Raw genomic sequence first — 20,487 nt, forward strand, 5'->3', positions numbered from 1 at the left:
AGTAGATGAAATATCCATATATTATGGTGGGGTTGTCGTTTGTCGGCTATCGCTATCAACTTTTTTAATCGACACATTGGATTAACCTATTGCAACCAGCTAGCATTGTTTGGTAAGAAAACAAAACAATTCTAGGAAAGGAAGCTTTAATAGTTTATTATCGCCAACTTTGCAAAAACGAACAATTATTTACAAAAAAGTAGAAAAAAAAACATTTCGCAATCAAACAACTTTCTCCCTTCTGTCTTTGAAACTTTTCCACTCTTTGTGAACAGCATTTAAATCCACACTTCTTCCATCCAATAGGAAAAATTTTATTCGCATCAGCATATCTAAATGAGTTTCTTGCAATCTGTTCCTTGATTTTATTTTGATACTGTTCATAAGACTAAACCCCCTTTCACAGTCAGCACTTGATGCCTGAAATGTCCCGCAAATATCGCAAGTAAGTTAGATATTGTACCAAATTTATCACTACTTTGCAAACCGAAAGAAACCATGTCCTGAAAGCAATTTATTACTTTTGAGTCCTTCTTTTCCATAATTATGCATTTAAAATTCTGAAACTGTTCCAAGATAGTAGACCTATCCATATCTTCCATTAAATTTGGACTTTTGATCAAGCTGCTGCAACTGATGGCATTTCCATATCTCTCAATTAATTTATTAAGCAGATCTCTGCCAAAGCTAAACTGTGTATTTTTTGACGTGACTGTATTAAAATCAAAAACTGCCCACTCTTTTATTTCTTGTTTTGGAAATCTTTTGCACATGTGCTCACACAACAGTGTAATGAATTGAATAATTGACTGGCTGTTAAACTTTTCATCCTTTCCAAACAGTTCTGAAATCAAATCCTGAACCTTTCTGCCCCAATATATTTCTTCACCTAAGTACTGGTTTTTCAGTTTTTCTATTTTTGCTCTGGCCAAATCCACAGCTTCGAGGGTAGTTAAAGTTGTTTTTTGAAAACTTTTGGTTAACTCTGATAAGTCATACAACACATCATGAAGAACAGCCACATTTACCCTGTTTGTCTTGTCTGTTAGCCTTTTTAAGCAGTACTTTGAAATAGGATCATTATTCTCAGAAACTTCATTTTCAAAGTAAAATATAAGTGCCTCATAATTCTGCATTAAGGCTTTGACAGCAAAATATCTTGAAAGCCACCTTACTTTATTCAGAGGTTTAAATGAAACAGCTTTATGCTCTGTCACATTGGCCATTTCTCGAAATTGTGCTTTTTTGTGGAGGACCGGCAAAATACTGTGTAAACTGTACGTGTAGTAATGTTTCAATTTCTTTGACAACAGGAACTCTTTTCCAAGCGTCACCTATCCCTAAATCTTCTCTGTGTGCAACACAGTGTTGTTCAGTTAGATGAGGGATAATCTGTTTTAATTGCGCTGCAACACCATTACATCTTCCTAACATAACTGAAGCTCCATCTGAAGTAAACATCACCATTCTCATTAAGTCTAGCTTGTGGAAGGAATAAAATTCTTTTATTGCAGTCACAATTGCACAGGCAGTACATGAAATTAAGTTTAGAATACCACCAAACATGGTTTGATGAACATCAGATGTTGTTTTTCTGTATTTAAAATATAAAATCAACATTTTGCTTACTGATATATCAGTGCTTTCATCTACTACCAGGGTGTGGTATTTTGATTCCCTTATTTCTGTCAGTATTTCCGATTGTACAACTGCATTTATGTTTTGTAAAAACTCAAATGCATAGTTTTTACTCCTCCAACTTTCCGGGATATTAACATACTTTGCCATGTGATCATTAATTTTCTGTACGGCATTCATGGAAGTGTTCATGTTAACAGCATGTAATACATTGTCTATTAAAACCTTAACTTCATCTGGTTTTGAAATCAGTTTTTCTTTGATATTCTGCCTCTCCTTCTTATCAGCAGCACTTTCCAAAAGCAGCTGGCATAACATTGCCTGAAGATTTGACATGCTTTTCTGGTTTGAAGAATACTTGTTGCCTGTTTATGTAATTTACTACAAATATGTCTTTTTAAATAATCCAGCTTCCAATCTATCCAGGTTTTTCCTTTTGAAAATTCACCAATAATTTTTGCCTCAGCACAAATTTTACATTTCAGACCTCCCGGCTTCTTATGTAATCAAATATTTCCTCAAGTTTTACATGAACTGTGTACCCTTTCCTTTTTCAATTTCTACAGACGCTTGAAGCCATTCTGGTTTAACTGCCTGGCAACTCTTTTTATTGGGAGGATTACTCTCAGTTTCTGCAGCTCGTTTAGTTTTTCGGGACATTTGTGCCTTATAAATTAATATTTTGTCTGCACAAACATTAAACACATTATATTCTCATTTTATTGACAATAAAGAATAATTTGTTACTATATTACTAAAATAACTACATACAGACTATCTTTGCTATAATGCCTCTTACTGTTGTGTAATGCAAACTTACTACGGTTTGTTTACCTAGCACAACTCTCGTCTAAGTTCACTACCAGCTGGTAAAGTTTCCCCACAGCAAAACAATAAAATGCGCGAATTTAAGCGAGCAGCATTAATCACACACTAAACTCCCTCATCTTTGTTTCTTTATTATCGTGGCTGCTTCTCGGGTCTACTGTCTACTCCTTGCCCCTTCTCTTTTCTACTAAACTCCCTCATCTTTGTTTCTTTATTATCGTGGCTGCTTCTCGGGTCTACTGTCTACTCCTTGCCCCTTCTCTTTTCTACGCAGCATTTTCTTCTCTCCGCTTTTCTCATTGCGCAATCATGCACTTGTACCTAGACGATAAGGAAACCCTATTTCGAATTAACCGCTAACGATTGTTTACTAAGTCTTAAAAGCGTAAACAATTAAAGATAAACATAAACAAAAGAGGTGAACAGAACGAATACATATACACACAACGAAATGGTGACACGAGGCAGCTGAGTGACGTAACAATCGCCCGGTTCCATAGTCTGCCATGAATGGACGGTCGCGTGACAATGGACGAAATAAATAGACATGAACGGGGACTAGAAACACAATATCATCTAGTTCTAGTACCAAACTGTATTTTACCGACTCAGCAATGTCAAAATATAAAATTTAATATCCACGAAATAACCAGTGTACGCGAGACATAATTAACTGCGCGGCAAAAGTTCATGCACTACGCGGCCGCGCAATTGCGCACGCTGGTTACAATATGTTGTTGCATAATTTTCCGAATCTCCCCCCCATAAAGTCCACTTTAAAAACTAATCGGAAATCTTCAATGTACTTGGAATTCATCAAATGAGCAAATCAGAATTTTTTGACAGTCCACTGAAATAAAATTTGTATCAAGCTCTTTAGTTTCTTCAGCTTGAATTTCTAAGCATCTCCCAGTTACAATATGTTGTTGCAGAAATCGGAGAATCTCAATTGGGTCAGTAATTGATTTACTTAAACAATCAGTATATTGGTAATGTCAAAAAGACATAAGCTAAAATTGCTTTCGATAGGCCAAATGATCTTTTGTCCACCACTTACAACAGAAGCATCCTTTTCTTGTCCACCACGTGCTTCGGAAACGATCCTTTCTTGACCACCTTCAGCTTGAATTTCTAAGCATCTTCCAGTTACAATATGTTGTTGCAGAAATCGGAGAATCTCAATTGGGTCAGTAATTGATTTACTTAAACAATCAGTATATTGGTAATGTCAAAAAGACATAAGCTAAAATTGCTTTCGATAGGCCTAATGATCTTTTGTCCACCACTTACAACAGAAGCATCCTTTTCTTGTCCACCACGTGCTTCAGAAACGATCCTTTCTTGACCATCCACCACTTGTTACAAATCATAGACAACAACCCGGACTATTGCAGCTTTAAAATATTATGCGAAAAGTATACGTTGACAAACAAAAATCAAAACCACGCGGACTACCAGCGCCTTATTGCAGCCATTCCAACAACTTGGGAAACGTACACGACGGACAGACCGGAACGAAAAACTGCCATCGAAAATTTGCCTACAGCCAAAAACGCATACGAATATTTTGTATCTCCCAATAAACAAAAGCCGACCAAGCAAAAAAATAAATGGGAAGTAACCTTACAACGGGGACCTCTGAACTGGTCAGAAATTTATAAAAACTTATACGACTGTACGTTTGAAACGAAGCTGCGCTCCTTTTAAGTTAAAATTAATCTGAGAGCCATCGTCCTAAACGATAAGCTCCATGGCTTCGAGATTATTGAGACTGAGGTGTGCACTTTTTGCGGTGTAAACAAAGAAACAATATACCATCTATTTTGTGAAATGTAAACATGTCCATGTTTACTGGGAAAGCGTCAGTGCCCCTGGATGGACAGTGTTTTGTGCCATAAAACAATTATAAGCAATACCGTAAAGCTCTTCGGAATTCACAATGATTGCCTTGAAAAATGTGTTTTAAATTTAATGAATTGCATGCATGTAGTTGCCAGATTTGTTATATACATATGTCGGATTCAAAACTTCAAGCCAAATATAGAAATGTTTATCTATGCAATGAACCGCATCAGGGCCAATGTTGCAATAAAACATAACAAGTTATTGCAATACAAACTGAAGTGGAACGCAAACTTGCGTTATTTTGTGAAATGTAAACATGTCCATGTTTACTGGGAAAGCGTCAGTGCCCCTGGATGGACAGTGTTTTGTGCCATAAAACAATTATAAGCAATACCGTAAAGCTCTTCGGAATTCACAATGATTGCCTTGAAAAATGTGTTTTAAATTTAATGAATTGCATGCATGTAGTTGCCAGATTTGTTATATACATATGTCGGATTCAAAACTTCAAGCCAAATATAGAAATGTTTATCTATGCAATGAACCGCATCAGGGCCAATGTTGCAATAAAACATAACAAGTTATTGCAATACAAACTGAAGTGGAACGCAAACTTGCGTTAATTTTAAGTATCGTTTGTTCGCTACAATCGTTTTCGTTACAATTTGTCGCTGTTGTGTTATTATCACTATAGTGTTGTAAACTTTATATGCAATAAAAAAATTGCAGCAAAACAGAGTGTACCGTCGTCGACATAGTGTTTTCTGTTACTTTTAAATTAGGAAAGATGCGTAGGTTTTGCCGTAGCTTGATTTAAAAGTGTATTTACTTTATTTAAGTTTTTCATTTAACAATAATGTAAAAGTGTGTGATGTAATAAAAAAATTGCAGCGAAACAGAGTGTACCCGTCGTCGACATAGTGTTATAAAACAAATACACAACTATAAGAATTCACAAAAAAATCCGCCGATTGTTGCGTCACTTGCGGGCACTATAGCTTTGCTAGCAGAAAAATGAATTTATATTTGCAGCAAAACAGAGTGTACCGTCGTCGACATAGTGTTTTCTGTTACTTTTAAATTAGGAAAGACGCGTAGGTTTTGCCGTAGCTTGATTTAAGTGTATTTACATTATTTAAGTTTTTCATTTAACAATAATGTAAAAGTGTGTGATGTAAAGTAAGGTAGAAGTATTTTATCGATGTTCAACTTGCGTGTGGGCAACATTGAATAGTCGTGTCAAAATAAAAGATAGAGCTTTATTAAGCAAAAGTCCATTTGTTCGTACAGAATTCGGGTGGTCGAATTTTAAAAAGGGATTGCAATCTTTGCAGAAACATGGGTCACTGATCCAAATAAAAACGCTGAACACTCTGTGCAAGTAAGTAAACCAAGTATAAAATTTGGGAGTTGGGCGTATTTTTTATTGTTGTTTGTTGCAAAGCGAGCAACATTGGGTTTAATGTATGCCCATGGCTCCGCCCAAATGAAGATGGAAGCATGCGATGTTCAACTTGCGTGTGGGCAACATTGAATAGTCGTGTCAAAATAAAAGATAGAGCTTTATTAAGCAAAAGTCCATTTGTTCGTACAGAATGCGGGTGGTCGAATTTTAAAAAGAAATTGCAATCTTTGCAGAGACATGGGTATACTGATCCAAATAAAAACACTAAACACTCTGTGCAACTAAGTAAACCAAATATAAAATTTGGGATTTGGACGTATTTTTTATATTGTTGTTTGTTGCAAAGCGAACAACAACGGCAACAACGGAACACAACAACAACAGAATGCGGGTGGTCGAATTTTAAAAAGAAATTGCAATCTTTGCAGAGACATGGGTATACTGATCCAAATAAAAACACTAAACACTCTGTGCAAGTAAGTAAACCAAATATAAAATTTGGGATTTGGACGTATTTTTTTATATTGTTGTTTGTTGCAAAGCGAGCAACAACGGCAACAAGCAACAACGGAACACAACAACAACAACGAAAGTTTAAATTGGCACTAACCTCTATTTTCGACATTGTGGTTGCTTTGAGGGGACATGGTGACGAAAAAAATCGAGCAATATGGAGCATGGTGAAGTTTGTGGGGAGCCCAAACACATGTCGCCAGAAATTCAAAATGAAATGTTTCACTAACACTTTTTCGGTCTTTAAAATCGTGGACAGGCATATATGATGGTACAAGCAACATGGCAGGCAGACTCGGTCGCTTGCAAAAGAGAGAGCAGGATGATAATCCAAAAGCCCTTTACTGTCATTGCGTAGGGCACCAATTAAATCTCGTTTGCCAGGATGTTTGTTGCGGATTTGCTATCGTCGCCCATGTAATCGATATTCTTAACAGCACTGTTAATTTTATACGAGAATCACCAAAGCGTTCTTGCCATTTTACTGATGTATTAGAAGAATTATCAATGGAGAAAACCACACTGCGACCTCTGTGCCCAACTTGCTGGGTTCTCCGCTCACTGTACATCAGTGCAGTATTGGAAAATACGAAGCAATATTAGTATTTTTCGATAAGTTGCAGTGACATGGAGTATCCAGCGAATGTTCGATCCAAGCCTTCGCTATTCTGTCTAATTTAGAAAAGTTTAGCAATATTCGTCTTGCGGTTGCTGCAGCGTTTTTTTTGCCACCATTAACCCCAATCATAAAAATGTGCAGGGAAAAAATGTATCGACAGGTGATATCCCAAAAGTGGTTTTTAGCACACTTACTGATATTCTTTCTAGTGATGTTGCTTCAAAATCTAAAGACGAATTATTGGATGAATGTGCCCAACATACTCGCGTTTTAAAAATCGGTTCTCCTTCTCCGCCTGGACGTAGAAGAAGAAACTCTGCAGAGGGAGATATAACAACTTATTTCACAAAGCTGTTTCGTGAAGTATTTCAGGAAGTTACCCGCTCTATTCTACACACGTACCAGTCAGACTTTAATCTGGGCCAATTTGCTTCGTCGGCTAGATTAAAGGGAGCTTTTCCTGCGTAGGCTCCACCTTAGACATTCCTGTTTTAACGCCACAGTTAGAGGCCTTACTTCAGGAATAGCTACTTATCTGATTTCCCATAATCCACATTGCAATCAGGAAGTAAAAAACAAATTCATAAGACACATTAAACAGTAAGGATAAACGTGCCAATACTACTCACATAAACATTCTTTTAAGTTTTTGATTTATATTCGTTTAAAACCATACCAAAGATAACACGCCAAAACAGTACGTAACGTCACACACCGCCGAATTGAACTTTGCGCAAGAACTAATTCTGTAGTCTACCAATCATGGACTTCACGATTCAATGTTTACCGATTTAAAAAAAAAAGTAAAGCGGGGTGGTATACTCGGCGACCAACTAGTCGCGGTAACTATTAGTTACAGAGTTTTTTGGTCGGCCGACTAAGTTTCTGTGCATTACTCATTGCGGTCAAAGTCGCCCGACTAAAAAAGCAAAATTAAATATAGGCGGCGACTAGTTTAGTCGGTAGCCGAGTATGCCATCCCGGGCTCACACATAGCGTTACGTTTGACAATGCGCACACACGCAGGGCAAAAGGCTAAATGTATTTTGATGAACTAAATGGGCTCCATCGGGAAAAAAATGTACAATAGTATGTTACAATAAGGTGTTGTACGTCTGTTATGGTTGTTTCATGAGATTGAACAGGATGTACCCGGATCAAAACTCTCTGTATCAGACTAAGCATGAAGTAAGTTGAAAACTGCTCCAATGAACCTAAAAAGACCCTTCGTCACAGCGTCGATGGTCGGTTCGGTTGTTTGCTCTGCAGCCAATCCAGGATTTTTTCGTATTTTAGCAAAAATGATTCAAGAGCCGGCGAACTGTAGCACCCACAGAGTAAGAAGCAAGACGGTGCATTTTCTTTTACGAGATGAAAGTTTTATTTAACCACCGCTTCAAGAACAGAAAGACCATTTACCGCATTCACATTAGTGCTCAATGCTTCTTGCACGGCAAGATTTAGTTGGTGAGCCGAGCAATAAACGAAAGTGGCAAGTTGACTTTTATAATTAGAGTTTCCATTTTTAACACTTATCCAGTTGACCTACATATTTCACTTATCGGCTTGTTTTACTTATTATTGCTTACTCTTTAAAAATAGATCTATTATAAAATAACTTTACCAGATAGTACTGAAATAATTTAATAACCGTGTAAGACTTTTAAACAACAAAATAATGTTTTCTTTCTAAAACCAGTTTCTTAGCACCCTTAAATGAGCCTTTTATTAGAATTTTCGTATTTTAGCAAAAATGATTCAAGAGCCGGCGAACTGTAGCACCCACAGAGTAAGAAGCAAGACGGTGCATTTTCTTTTACGAGATGAAAGTTTTATTTAACCACCGCTTCAAGAACAGAAAGACCATTTACCGCATTCACATTAGTGCTCAATGCTTCTTGCACGGCAAGATTTAGTTGGTGAGCCGAGCAATAAACGAAAGTGGCAAGTTGACTTTTATAATTAGAGTTTCCATTTTTAACACTTATCCAGTTGACCTACATATTTCACTTATCGGCTTGTTTTACTTATTATTGCTTACTCTTTAAAAATAGATCTATTATAAAAAATAACTTTACCAGATAGTACTGAAATAATTTAATAACCGTGTAAGACTTTTAAACAACAAAATAATGTTTTCTTTCTAAAACCAGTTTCTTAGCACCCTTAAATGAGCCTTTTATTAGAATTAGTAAATTTAAACACTACCTTCAAATGAAGCTTTCAAAGCATTTATTTCTGCCGAGGCAGTGCATACTTGGATCTTTTGTAGGTTGCATTCATAAGACATATATCTTGACCGTAACGTACCAAAAGCATCCTTTGCCATGGAGTTTGTTAAACAAACAACAATGTCTGTTTTAAATCAATTAAAGCAATGTCATTACTATCAGGGTTTTTTTTCTTAGTAATTGACGATGTATGGTCGAAAGGTCCTGTGGTCCATTTATTAATCAGTAATTGCACATTGGCTTAGTAAATTTTCGAAAACTTCCTTTTTATAAACGCCAGTTAATAGCGGCTCCTAAGTCTTTGTTTGTAGGAAAGAATCTCATATTGAATGAAAGCAGAGGGGTAGCGTTTTGAAAGAACTCAAGAGATGACGTATATTCCTAAACCAAGTTCCATGATGGAGAGTATACAACCCCCTTCACATAGATCTGGTAGAATGCTTTAAATTCTTTTCCTAAACCAAGTTCCATGATGGAGAGTATACAACCCCCTTCACATAGATCTGGTAGAATGCTTTAAATTCTTTTCGCCTTTCTGCTTTTTATCTAGTAAACATCTTAAAATAAACAACGTGTCATCTAGTAAGTTTGCAAATAAAAATTTTTTTTCGAACGTAAACTGCGTTGTACCTTGCAAACTGTCTAACGAAACTAAATGTTAACTTTTAAAGTAATTGTATATTGTGTACTACTACATTGAATGACGTTATAACACGTCACAATCGTTATTGTGATGCGTCCCATTATAGTTAGGTATTGAATGATTTAACTCGCTACGTTCGTGCAAGTAAAGGCGCGGTATTTACTTGCACAATACCGCGCCTGCAAGGTACCGATGTTTTATTTTACATTTTATAGAAAACAGACGTATTTATTTGGGAAAATGTGCTGAAGCGCTGGAACATTAAAATGATCGTCGATAGAACGGGCGCTTGGTATTTGTGGAATTTTAAACTGTCACTGCCATGTTCTTGAGCTGGCTAGAGATAAAAACTAAATACAAGTATTTTCACATAAAGGTATTTAAAATACACTAAATGACCATGATCATAAACTTTGTACTTTACCCTTTCGTGGATGATGCGGACATTACCCTTTCGTGGATGATGCGGACATATTTAAGCTCGACATTTAGGGAAAAGAAACACATTGCTGTGTATAAACAAGAGCTTTTCCGCATTCCGTGGTAACAGTCTGTTACGTTTATCCTCGTAAACCGTGCCTGCCTCGCTGAACATTCTTTCGCTATACACTGATGATGCAGGGGCACTAAGATATTTTTTTGCAACTAAAAGTAGAAGAGGAAATGTTGCTGCATTACTTTGCCACCAAGTGTGAGGATCGTCTGTTCTTTGTATAACAGGTAAAGTTAGGTACGATCCAAGTTCTTAAGTGGTTTTAGTGAGCTGGGTTTGTGTCGGGCTCCGAGGTAAACATTCGGCACCTTCGCCCTCAAGAACAATTTCAGTGAAACACGACCAAATGTCCGTGTTGGTGAATGTTCTGTCTGGTTTCCAGAATCGCCGACACTGTTTAGAATTTGAGCCTCTTCAATCAGTAGAATCTTTGTACTTCTTCTTGTTTCTTCTTCCAAAAATGCAGTTTTAAATCTGGGATCGATTAGACTGGAAATCAGCATATTTTTATCTTTTAAGATTGATGCGTTTCCGTCCATAAATCTTTTTTTTACCGCCTGCAACAACTGTTCTTTTGTGGTTTGCACACCAGAATCTTGCCCTGGTTTTGACAAATAACGTTGCAGGGAAATTACAGTGGGAATTACTTCCGACAGTAAAGCAACATCGCGGCTCATTGATTTGGTTATCTGCTCAAATGGGCGAAGAAGGTGAACAACATTTTCAGGAATTTTCCAGTCGTTTGGACTCAAGGAGTCCAAGCCACTGTCCGATGTGTAAACCTGGACAGCTCGTTTAATATCCACCAGTCTGCTTAGCATGTAATACGTGGAGTTCCACCTGGTTGACACGTCTTGTACGGGCAACAATTTTGGAATACACAAGTCTTCTTCTATGCCCTTTAGGGTGGTACTTGCGATAGAAGAATGTTTAAAATGTCCAACAATCTTGCGGGAGCGTGAAATCGTATCTTTTACTGCTCGTTGAGCAAATATGGAGTCGCCTATACACAATTGTAACTTGTGTATAAAACACTGTGTGGACGAAATTTTTGCTAATCTAGAGCCCAGTGCAATATTCGCTGCGCCATCACGAATAAGCATGTGAATTTTTTCCCTTTCAATATCCCATTCGTTCAACAGTTCGTTAAACATTGACTTTATGTTTTCACCCGTGTGTCTTTTAGGGAAGTGTCTCACATTTAAAGAAGCGCATTTAAGTTCGAATGGCGGTGCAATCCAGTGTCCACTAAGGCTAATAAATGATTCTTGATTGTTCGGTGCAGTCCAAATGTCTGAAGTTAAACAGATGTGACTGGCCTGCTGCACTTGGTCTTTTATTTTGTTTCTTAGGTCCGCGAAAATTTTTGGAACGATGTTTTCTGTAATATATTTCCGCGATGGTAGATGGTATTGTGGCTGAATGTGCACCAACAACGAAGTAAACCCTTCGTCTTCCACAATGGAGAACGGTTGATTGTCAAGAGCAATCATGTAAGCAATCTTTGACGTGATTAGTTGTGCTTTCGGATGGTTGATATCCCATATCTTGTTCCCGCATAGTTTCTCTACAATTGATTTTTTTTTGGACATTGATTGATTAACTTCTTGATTTTGTTTTTTTCTGTTTTGGTACTTTCCATGATGATGACGATTTAAGTGATTAATGAGCGACGTTGTAGTCCATGTTCTCGCACCAGCTGCTTTACTGCCTCTCGAAACATTAGCACGTTTCCTATTTTTACTTTCCACACATAATTTGCACACAGCTACTGAAGTATCTTCAGTGTCCACGTCAAAAAATTCCCAAACTATTGACATCTTATCTTGCTTAATCAACCAAATACTACACATATAATACAATAATACACTTGCTGTCTCGTATTAAATGTACACGCACTGCCTCTTATATAAAATGTTGATATTACGCAACAAAGGGAAATGTCTGGTTTACGATTGTTACGTTAGTAGCGTAACAATACTACTGTTGCAAACATATTTGTTTGTGATGAGGTTTGTGTTTGTGGATCCATTAGGCTGTTTTGATAAATATTACTTTTCCGGTGTCGTCTGATATTAAAACGCACGTATATAACTTTTAGAATCAAGCCTATATGTAGCAGCACTACAGTCATATAACAACGCAATATTCGTGTTTAGTTTAAACGAAGTCAACGCGACGCAAGTCGTTACGGGTGGGTCTTGGTGACGTCACTAATGATTCGGTCGTTTTGCCGAATTTAATGTCTGGTTTACGATTGTTACGTTAGTAGCGTAACAATACTACTGTTGCAAACATATTTGTTTGTGATGAGGTTTGTGTTTGTGGATCCATTAGGCTGTTTTGGTAAATATTACTTTCGTGGCTTTTCCGGTGTCGTCTGATATTAAAACGCACGTATATAACTTTTAGAATCGAGCCTATATGTAGCAGCACTACAGTCATATAACAACGCAATATTCGTGTTTAGTTTAAACGAATTCAACGCGACGCAAGTCGTTACGGGTGGGTCTTGGTGACGTCACAAATGATTCGGTTGATTCGGCCGAATTTATTCGGCAAAACGACCGAATATTTGGTTTCGGCCGAATCGTTTTTTGAACGATTCGGTACACCACTAGTCCATTTACTAATCAGTAATTGCCCATTAGCTTAGTAAATTTTCGAAAACTTCCTTTTTATAAACGCCAGTTGATAGCGGCTCCTAAGTCTTTGTTTGTAGGAAAGAATCTCATATTGAATGAGAGCAGAGGGGTAGCGTTTTGAAATAACTCAAGAGATGACGTATATTCGTAAACCAAGTTCCATGATGGAGAGTATACAACCCCCTTCACATAGATCTGGTAGAATGCTTTAAATTCTTTTCGCCTTTCTGCTTTTTATCTAGTAAACATCTTAAAATAAACAACGTGTCATCTAGTAAGTTTGCAAATAAAAAAATATTACAACAGAGCACGTATTATAATTAGCATAACGAACCGTTTATTTTTATATAAAGACAACAAACTATACCAATGAATACTTTGTTTATAATAAAACAAAACCTAAGTTCTTAAAATAAACAACGTGTCATCTAGTAAGTTTGCAAATAAAAAAATATTACAACAGAGCACGTATTATAATTAGCATAACGAACCGTTTATTTTTATATAAAGACAACAAACTATACCAATGAATACTTTGTTTATAATAAAACAAAACCTAAGTTCTTCAAAGCCACATACGTTTAGCCACATCATAGAAGCATAAAAATAGCTTACAATAAATAGTTTACTATACAGTTGTATATAACAAAACGTGATGTTGACGTATATTCCTAAACCAAGTTCCATGATGGAGAGTATACAACCCCCTTCACATAGATCTGGTAGAATGCTTTAAATTCTTTTCGCCTTTCTGCTTTTTATCTAGTAAACATCTTAAAATAAACAACGTGTCATCTAGTAAGTTTGCAAATAAAAAAATATTACAACAGAGCACGTATTATAATTAGCATAACCAACCGTTTATTTTTATATAAAGACAACAAACTATACCAATGAATACTTTGTTTATAATAAAACAAAACCTAAGTTCTTCAAAGCCACATACGTTTAGCCACATCATAGAAGCATAAAAATAGCTTACAATAAATAGTTTACTATACAGTTGTATATAACAAAACGTGATACTTTGTAAAACTCCAACCTTTGAAAAATGCTAATCACTCGATAATTACGGAATGTCAAACCAATGTCAGAAGTCAATATTAATTGGTCGATGTTTATATTAATCGGTCGATGTTTATTAAAAATAATTTTTCAATTATGATTTATGCTAAGGAGGTATAAACGTGGTGCATTTAACCCCACTTAAATGGAAATAGTTTGATACAGGCGTCAATCGATGGGTGGATTTTTATCTCTCTACTCCCAAATTACAAGATAGCGCTGTTTCGGCAGACTGATCGTAGCAATGGAGAGTAACCTACTCATTAAAGCGAGTGGAAACTGATCAAAATATTCTAAGTTCGATGCTCCGAGCAAATCAAATATTTTTGTATATATGTTATTTTGTTGAAAAATAAATGAGAAAGTTATTATTTCATTTTTTAAGTATTTTTTGCGCCGAACAAATCCAAAATGTATAGTTAGCATAGTAATTATTATTTATATGCATTATTGTTTATATGTATAATATACTTATTAATTAGGTGATTTTATGCACTATGGTTTACAAATATAAATTCTTGAAAATAACATGTCTAACACAACGGATTAATTAAAGTTTGGTACATTTTGGATTTAGCGCTTTTTAACAAACAGAAAGTACGATTTCTTAAATCTGTAAATGGATACATATACTATGAATTCTATGTGAAAAGACATGCACTATATCGCTTGGTGCAACGCTTTCTCTTTAGGCGTTTGACCCTGATGGTAAAACTGGGTATATAATTGTGAAAAAAAACGAATTCAGCTATGTGAAAAGACATGCACTATATCGCTTGGTGCAACGCTTTCTTATCTCACGTTCCAAAAATAATTTTAGGCGTTTGACCCTGGGTATATAAGTGTGAAAAAAAAACAAAATGAGGGATTGTGTCATCTTTAATTATGGCTGCAGGATTTTTGAAAACTGTGGTAGTTAAACAAGTGTGAGTCAAGTTGTTATAGTGTTGTCAACAGCATGTTAAAACATTGCATCCATCAGCAGTTGTTTATAAGGTATAAAATTATTGGGTCGGTTGATCTTTTCTAATAAACTTTTGCACAAATGGATGAATTAGCAGCATTCTAATTATACTACTATATAATTATGCTTCATAGCTGGTAAAATTTCCGGTTATATTGTTGTCTTTAGTTTTCCGTTTATAAATTTGTTGCAGGTCCCTCAGTGTATGCACCACGTCATCTAAGACGTGCGGTACGACGACACCTCTTCTCGGAAAGCGTTAACGACGCGATTACTACGGCAGTGTGCATTGGGCTTTACGCTTGTATGGTTTGCTACAATGGAAATCTGGTCATGGCATAGTTTAAATTAAGCAATATCACGTGGTTCGTCACGCATGACTGTGGTCCCACTGCGCGGCAAATTGGCTGGCAGAGAATAATGTCAGTTGTATTGTAATATTTGGTGTAGCAACAAACTTGCTGTCTTACGATAGAAAAACCAAAACATATAATCAAAATAGTATCTGTACGCAATGCCAATTTCGAAGTAGTAGTACTGCACTGAAAAGCAAAGCTGCTTTTAAGCATTAAAATTCGGTTTTGAATGAATACAACATAATTTTAACAAATAAAAAAGACAAAATAATAAGATACACATTTTAAATGATGGCTAAATCCTGTTTAAACTGCCGAAAAGTGGGTAGAAAGCGATATGTATGAATAAAAGATTACAACTTCGAAGGGGCTTGCTGTTGTTATGTATTAAAATTCGGTTTTGAATGAATCAACATATAGTAGGGTGGGGTAGGACGGGATATGAACAAAAGGTTACCAGTATTCACAGTCTGGCAAAGCAAACTTCAAAAGAGCTTGCTGCTGTAAATTATTAAAATTCGGTGTTAAATAGGGTGGGGTAGGACGTTACCTAAACACTATATTACTAGCATGTTACCTAAACATTATATTATTGCATAACAATTGGTATTGTTTGAACGACAATGGATAATGTTCGAACATCAATGGATAAATATTGTATCCTACATATGTATATGAACTTGTAATAACAGAAAATTGATAATAACTATTAATAAAGTTTTTATTTTTGCTACAAATTGGGTATTACTACTCTGTTTTTGGCACAAGCGACTTCTTGAATTATCACCAAGTGCAATCGACCAAATTTCGAATATATTTTCAAAATTTATCTTTTTATTATATCAGTATCTTATAGTTGAAAACCCCTGGGGTATAAATTACTAATTTACAAAACTAAAATGTCGGGGAAGATGGGACTCTAAATTGAAATATATTTATATTAGCAGTATTCTGCAACTTGTAGTTAACCTACCGAGTTCAACAGGCTGTGCTAGTAGTTTCTTTTCCATGAAACTTCATAAAATGTGGGGGAAGATGGGACTCTAAATTGAAATATATTTACATTAGCAGTATTCTGCAACTTACACAAGCGGCTTCTTGAATTATCACCAAGTGCAATTGACCAAATTTCGAATATATTTTCAAAATTTATCTTTTTAATATATCAGTATCTTATAGTTGAAAACCCCTGGGGTATAAATTACTAATTTACAAAACTAAAATGTCGGGGAAGATGGGACTCTAAATTGAAATATATTTACATTAGCAGTATTCTGCAACTTGTAGTAAACCTACCGAGTTCAACAGGCTGTGCTAGTATCTTTTCCATGAAACTTCATATATATAACGTTAAACCGATATTTTTTGTTGTTTTTATCTCAAATTCACATTGACCCATGACTTATATCTCCGTGTTTTTTTTTACAAAACTAAAACTAGTTTTATGAGACAAAATCAAACTGTACTGAATATTCAAGGTTGTTATGAAGCTTTAAACTAGTTTAATCGTTCGCACTCGCAAACTAAATAAATTCGTTTGCTTTACTATGATTTAGGGAGCATTAAAAAATAGCATCTAACTATTTCGCATATTTTTACCAGTTCAAAGTATACTGTTTCTGTTTTACATATATTTTTTAATATTTAGAAAAAGTAATCAACTTTGACGGGCGTTTTATAAAGACGTGATAATACTGTCGAATAATTCTGTAATCTTATTTTCCTGATTATCATTAAATTGGGGTTCGTAAAAAGAAAACTAAAAAAAGTCTTGTCTGACAAAGTGTCCCATCTTCTCCCACCCTACTATATTGCATATTTCCATTATCCGTAAGTAATATGGACGTCTATTGCATTTTGGATGTTGTCCGTAAGCATATCCGCGCCTGAGTAAATTAGTGTCGGTATCTGTAGCATCCGCTGTCAGTAAATTAGTGATATCCCAACCGTAACCATATATTGCATATATAACACCATCCGGATTTTGCATATATACCACCATCCGTAACTATACAATGCCTATATACCAGAATCTGTAGCTATATAATGCATAAACACCACCATCCGTAACTAATGCATATATACCACCATCCGCTAAGTAACACATGTATACGCGTAACCGGCTATTTCCCCCCGGCTATTCCCCCCTCCGGCTGATTCCTCCAAATGACTATTTTTCCCTCGGCTAATTTCCTCCAATGACTATTTCTCCCCAAAACTATTTCCCTCCGGCTATTTCCCCCGTGACTATTCCCCAACCGGCTCTTTCCCACCGATGATTATGCTATTTCTCCCCGGCTAATTCCCTCCATGGACTATTCCCATCCCCCGTGACTATTCCTCTACGGCTATTTCCCCTCAAGTCTACATCCCCCGGGCTATTCCCCCCCCCCGTGCTCGTTCCCCACCGGCTCTTTCCCCACGATGACTGTTCCCCCCAATGACTACCCCCCCCCCGGCTATTTTCCCCCAAGACTATTTCCCCCACCATTCCCTTCCGTATATACCCCTAGGTACTTCCGCCCGGCTCTTCCCCCCTGCTATTTCCTCCCAGCCATTTCTCCCCAAATATTTCCCCCCGACTATTCCTCCCTCCCGGCTGTTTCCCCCAATGATTATTTCTCCCTGTGACCATCGGGTTAGCGGGTAAGGGGTTAGAAAAAGTCTCGTAGCTTCCGCTGTCAGTAAATTAGTGATACCCAACCGTAACTATATATTGCATATACCATCCGGATTTTGCATATGTACCAACCATCCGTAACTATACAATGCATATATACCAGAATCTGTAACTATATAATGCATAAACACCACCATCCGTAACTAATGCATATACTACAATTGGGGAAGATAGGGACACTTAAGCACATATTGCCAAATATTTCCAAAATCAGAATAAAATTTAATAAAACACACGAGGACTTATTTAGCGATCCGCACAACAGGTGAAATTTTACAAATTCGAAAACACACAGGATTAGATGGGACAGTTTGAAATAATTGTTAATTCTGAATATTAAGTGAAATAGGAATATACATAAATAACACGAAATAATACTGTACGCTTTAAGAATTAAGTCTAAACATTCTCTTCTTGTCCAGTTGCTATAGTTTTTAACATGTTACCTATACATTATATTATTGCATTTAACAGGCTGTGCTAGTTTCTTTGCCATGTAAACTTTATATATATACCGTTAAACTGATATTTTTTTGTTGTTTTTATCTTAAATTAAAGTCATTTTGACCCCTGCCTTTTTTCTTTAAGCTTATATCTTAATGTTTTATTTTTACAAAACTAAAACTAGTTTAATGAGACAAAATCAAACTGTACGAAATATTCAAGGTTGTTTTATGAAGCTATGAAACTAGTTTAATCGATCGCACACGCAAACTAAAAAAAATCATTGGCTTTACTATGATTTAGCGAGCATTAAAAAATTGAACCTTACTAATTCGCATTTTTTTAATTAGTGATACCCATCCGTAACTATACAATGCATATATATACCAGAATCTGTAACTATATAATGCATAAACGCCACCATCCGTAACTAATGCATATATACCACCATCCGCTAAGTAATACATGTATACGCGTAACCGGCTATTTCCCGCCCGGCTATTTCCCGCCCGGCTAATTCCCCTCGGCTATGCCCCGGCTATTCCCCCCACCGGCTGATTCCTCCCAATGGCTATTTTTCCCCGGCTAATTCCCTCCAATGACTATTCCCCCCGGCTAATTTCCCGCCCACTAATTCCCCCTAATGACTATCCCCCCCGTGACTATTCTCCTCCGGCTATTTCCCCCGTGACTATTCCCCAACTGGCTCTTTCCCACCGATGATTATTTCCCCCAAGGACTATTTTCCCCTTCGGCTATTTCCCCCGGCTATTTCCCACCAACTATTTCTCCCCGGCTATTTCCCCTCAAGCCTATATTCCCCCCGGGCTATTTGGCTAGTTTCTCCCGTTACCATTACATTCCCTTCCGTATATACCCCTAGGTACTTCCGCCCGGCTCTTCCCCCCTGCTATTTCCTCCCAGCCATTTCTCCGCGGGTATTTCCCCCCGACTATTCCTCCCTCCCGGCTGTTTCCCCCATGATTATTTCTCCCTGTGACCATCGTGTTAGCGGGTAAGGGGTAAGGGTGGTTAGGGGTTAGAAATAGTCACAGGGGGGAAATACCCAGGGGAATAGCCGGGGGAATGGTCACGGGGGAAATAGCCGATGGGAAATAGTGCCTAGTGGGATTTAGCCGGGCTGAAAAGTCACTGTGTGAAAATTTCCGGAGATGAATAGTCACGTGGGGAAATAGCCATGAGGTAACAGTCACGGTGGGAAATTAGCCGAGGGGAAATCTCTGATGGGAAAACATAGCCTACAACCATACCGACATCCGTAACCATATAACGCATATAAACTCCACCATCCGTAACTATATATTGCCCATGTATACAGCCATCCGTTACGGATTGGTGGTATATATGCGTTATATGGTAACGGATGGCGGTATATATGCGCAATATATAGTTACGGAGGGTGGAGTTTATATGCGTTATATGATTACGGATGTCGGTATGGTCGAAGGCTATGTTTTCCCATCAGCGATTTCCCCTCGGCTAATTTCCCAACGTGACTGTTACCTCCCGGCTATTTCCCCACGTGACTATTCATCCCCGGATATTTCCACACCGTGACTTTTCAACCCTGGATATTTCCACACCGTGACTTTTCCCCCGGCTAAATCCCCCCTAGGGACTATTTTCCTTCGGCTATTTCCCCCCGTGACTATTCCCCCGTGACCATTCCCCCCGACTATTCCCCTGGCTACTTCCCCCCTGTGACTATTTCTAACCCGTAACCTCCTTCACCCCTTACCCGCTAACACGATGGACACAGGGAGAAATAATCATGGGGGGAAACAGCCGGCTCACCAATCCGTAACTATATATACTGCATATACACCATCATCCGTAACTATATAGTGCATATAATAACACCATCTGTAACTATATTTTTGTCATACACCCACCATCAGTAACTATATATTGCATATACACCACCATTCGTCCCTATATAATGCATAAATAACACCATCCGTAGGTACATTTGGGTTACTATATACCACCACCCATGACTATATATTGCATATATACCATCATCTGTATAACTATATATTGCATATACACCACCATCCGTACCTATATAATGCATACAGAGCAGCATCTGTAACTACA

General features: G+C 37.1%; 2 pseudogenes; both read right to left on the reverse strand.

Annotated features, from left to right (window-relative positions):
- Positions 1-140: 140 nt before the first annotated feature.
- Positions 141-2,859, reverse strand: LOC149726462 (zinc finger protein 862-like; annotated as a pseudogene).
- Positions 2,860-10,197: 7,338 nt separating this feature from the next.
- Positions 10,198-12,440, reverse strand: LOC149726463 (zinc finger BED domain-containing protein 4-like; annotated as a pseudogene).
- Positions 12,441-20,487: the final 8,047 nt, after the last annotated feature.

Source organism: Ciona robusta, chromosome 12 (assembly GCF_009617815.1).
Source record: "Ciona robusta chromosome 12, ASM961781v2".
In the NCBI taxonomy this organism is placed as follows: domain Eukaryota; kingdom Metazoa; phylum Chordata; class Ascidiacea; order Phlebobranchia; family Cionidae; genus Ciona; species Ciona robusta.